At 30.4% G+C, this 4,062-nt stretch overlaps 1 pseudogene; it reads right to left on the bottom strand.

Moving 5' to 3' along the window:
* Window positions 1-2,807: 2,807 nt before the first annotated feature.
* LOC129400193 (U1 spliceosomal RNA) lies at window positions 2,808-2,959 on the bottom strand (annotated as a pseudogene).
* Window positions 2,960-4,062: the final 1,103 nt, after the last annotated feature.

Genomic DNA, 4,062 nt, shown 5'->3' with positions numbered 1-4,062 from the left:
GAAGCTTTTCTTGTCCGTTGCCTTCTTCTAGTAGCAAATTAATCAACTACAAGGCGTCAAGAGGGATTTTAATTTTACATTTAAAAGAACATCAATCTATGGAATAAGCTTGTTGGACTCTTGCCAAGAGTTTAGTTTTTGTTAAATGTCCCAGGTGGCACACCATCTGACCTTCTTATGACCCCACTGAAGACAGAAGGATTATAAGTGAAAGAATCTTCTATATATACATGCTTGTTACACTCATTTCTGAATAGGCACCATGAAGAAATGCCATTATTGCTAATGTTATTTTTGCAGATCTACATTTAATATAATATGCATCCTTCCACTCGATCAGTTCCAGAAAGAAATTTGAAGCAGGAAGCTGGTGAGCTCATTTTCCAGTTCAGAAATTCTTAAAAGAAATTAATGCTTATTTAGGTATTTTATTGTAAATTAATTCTAGACACTTTAAGAAATAACCTCAAACACTGCTCCATCTGTTTCTTTTGAAAACAGTCTTACTGTTTGAAGTTGTTCTTCAAATTTCACCACCTCAAGGAAAAGAGTTTCTTGTTGGAGTGTTCCCCAAAGAATCTCTGCACCAACAAATATTATCATTAGCTCTCCAGAAGTCATAAAAATTCATCAGTGCTTCCTCCTTCCAGCTGAGTAAAACTTGGGAGGTGCATATATTAAAACACTCCCTATTCTATCCATTTTGTTAAGTTTCAATCACATTTAAAAATTCCTTTCTTTCCGTTCACCCTCAGTATCCTTATAATCTTTCGGGGGTATAAATATATCCTTATTTAAGTCATAGTAAAAATGAAAATGTACAAAAGTAGAGTGTGTAAAAATAATGTAATGGAAAAATTCATTTTCTGTCATTTTGTATGTAATTAGATATGTTTGTTGGCTACATCTTGATATTAGTAAGAACGTGTTAAAGTCTGATCTCCATGAAGGCCATTTTAACATAATATCTTTTAAATAACACAAATCGCAACCATCGCGTTAGTGGAAAGAAATGGAAAACACCTGAATTTGTCTCAAGGGAAACCAGGTGGAATGTAAATGCTCATTAAAAAATAAGGCCTAGGACTAGGAAAATTCAAAAGGAAAACTCACCGGATAATCTTTCCAAGTACAACAACCAGAATAAAATGGAAGGAAAACAATTGGCATTTGTATACAACTAATTTTGTCTGCTGAACAAACTACATACGTTATTGTATATAATATTCAGAGACGTTCTATATGGGTCAGGTTATTATGTGATTGTAAGCCAAACATGAAAGCTTGTAAATATCTCATGGTGATTCAATAAAGTTTTTTAAAAAAGAAAACACTTACCATACTTTTTAAGGCTGCAATGAACACTATTTGTCTCACAAGAAAAATGTATTCCACAGTCTGAAAAACTTAAAGGAATAATAAATATTTTTGCTGTTTTAAAACCTTTTATATAAGACTAAAATTTTATTTTATTTTAGATATAACTTGCATAAAAATTAAGTAAACAAAAAACTAATTGAATTCCAAAGAAGTATTTTCTTTAAATTCATCAAGTACAAGAGATATATAGTGGATAGCACTAGTGTTTTCCTAATAGCCAACTAGCATTGGATTCCTTGGCCACAGATGATCCCCAACCACCAACTATTCCAGAATGCTGCCAGGTGTGACCCTGGAGGTTCTTAAATATTGCTTATTTCTGGTAGTACCCAACAGCACAGAGTCTGAGCATCACAGTATCTTGAGGCATAGAATTGTCAGCCTTGTTGATCTAGTATCTCCAGGAGTGTCCCTCAGACTTCCTGGGACTACTTGGGAAGCACACACAAACATACAAGTAAGTATATTCATCTAAAATAATACCCAACAGTATACTGAAATTTCTAGCAAATTCTATGAACTATTATTTTAATATAACAACATATTTTGAATACAAACAAAGATGCAAGGCGTAAAATTCTTCCTTTCCACTCTAATACAAAATCCCTGTGAAGTACATGGCACATGTTCTGGTTCTTTATAGTTAAGGTAACAGAAATGATAGAACTTGTTCATTTACATTTTAAGACAGAGTTTTGATTAACATTTAGAAGTTATACAGTTAAACGTCCATAAATAAAGTTGCCTTCTACAAAAACATTAAATTGTTGCTTATCAGATAAGAAATGTTTGCCTAAATTTTAGTTCTTTTTTGAGTCATCCATAACCCCATATAGCAAACCTAAATTTTAAGTCATTTCCATTAAATTTCAGAGCTTACTCTTCTTTTATTTATACCCTTTTTTCTACTGTTCTTCCCCTTAATAAATATTTTACCGATTAACATCCAGACACTCTAAAATTTTATTTTTCTAAATGTAACAGAGCATTTACTCTCACTAGAAAATAAAATTAAATGGATTACAGAAACATGTTGTAGAATTGATAATACCCTGGCATTTTAATAGCTTATTGATTTGATTTTTTTCATTTTCATTACTAATTTTATGGGGTGTTTAATAAAGTGTCCAAAATGTTTTTTATTTTCCATCCTTTCAGAATACTATGCTTTTGGCAGCATCTTCCAGATGAAATTCTAAGACTTTTCATTGGAAAAATATATATTCTTGAAATGTTGAAGAACAGTAATTATTTCTGTAACATAAGTCTCACTATTTCATCTTTTGTTACAAATTGTAAGCATAAAAATAGAAAAATAAGTTAGTAAAAGAAGAAAGGTGAAACATAGTAGGACACATTTTTTTTTATTATTTGAATTGAATAACTTGAATTGCTAATAAAAGTATACAATTCATCCGTTTTTTCTTCAGGGCAGAGTGGGAACACAACTCCCCACTGCCACAAATTATGCAGTCGACTTTGCCACATTAGGGGAAATAGCAGGGGTCAGCACATCCAGAGGCCTCACCCTGAGAAAACCAGCTTTGTGATCATGGTATGTCCCATGCCAGCTAAGTATACAATTCATTGATTTTGCTTCAAATGGAAAACTTTCTGTTCATTACATGTTCTTTGCAATTCATTCTGATTAAGTTTGTAAAAATTATACCAATGTGTCTTCAGATATATTGCATTCTATTAGCCATGTTAATTTAAAAACGAAATATCAGATGTTATTATGAATGTAATATGATAACTGCTGGTGATTTACACTTTTAGAAACTGAATGCATGTTTACTTTTCCATTTTCCTTATTGTTAACTATTAGTGAAATAAAATTTTAGTCTTTCAATCATTTTAGAGGCAATAAATTTAATGGAAAGGGCAAAGAAAAATTACTGCAGCTACAAAAATTTCTAACATATTGTGTTTATATTTAAGTTAAAAGAAAAAATCTTGCATTGAGACTTGCATTAATCAGTATAACAGTCACTTAATTAATTTTATTCTGTTAATTTAAAATATAAAAGTGATTGTGAAAAATTTAATTTAGTTAACAGATTTCTTAGGTAGGAAGAGCATCACTCAAACCATTCTTGATTTATTTGTATTTTTATTTGTATCTATAGAGCAAAAGCAGCAAGGAGAACGAAGTAATATTTAATCAAGCATTCTTTTCCATAAAAATATCTTTTCAGGGGATATTAGACAAGTTATTTGAAGAATTTCTTGAGAATAAATTGTTTTTACTGTTAACAAAGTATTTTTATGTACACTACGGTGCCTTACAATAATATTTATTTTTACAAATTCCAGATCACTGGTATATATAAACAACAATGACCACACCCAGAAATTTTCTGAACCAAAATATTTCATTGCAAAAGGTGTTCATATTTCTCGTATTAATATTTCCCACATTATTTCAATTACATTGTAATTATGTGTAATTACATATTATATTTATATAGAACAAATATATGTGTATAGTATGTGTTTAAAGATTTAAATTGCATCCCTATTCAGTGTCAAAACAATAATTTGTATGACTATAATCTATCTTGTTTTTCAAAGTTCAATATTCTGGTTTGGAACAGAAATGCAGACAGAAAGCCACAATGATCTAATTTATAGTATTATTGCTATAAAGTTAATTTTAAATGTGATGTATGTATGCACCAA

Source organism: Sorex araneus, chromosome X (genome assembly GCF_027595985.1).
Source record: "Sorex araneus isolate mSorAra2 chromosome X, mSorAra2.pri, whole genome shotgun sequence".
NCBI lineage: Eukaryota > Metazoa > Chordata > Mammalia > Eulipotyphla > Soricidae > Sorex > Sorex araneus.
The sequence above is the reverse complement of the archived record's forward strand: the minus strand, read 5'-3'. Positions and strand labels throughout refer to the sequence as shown.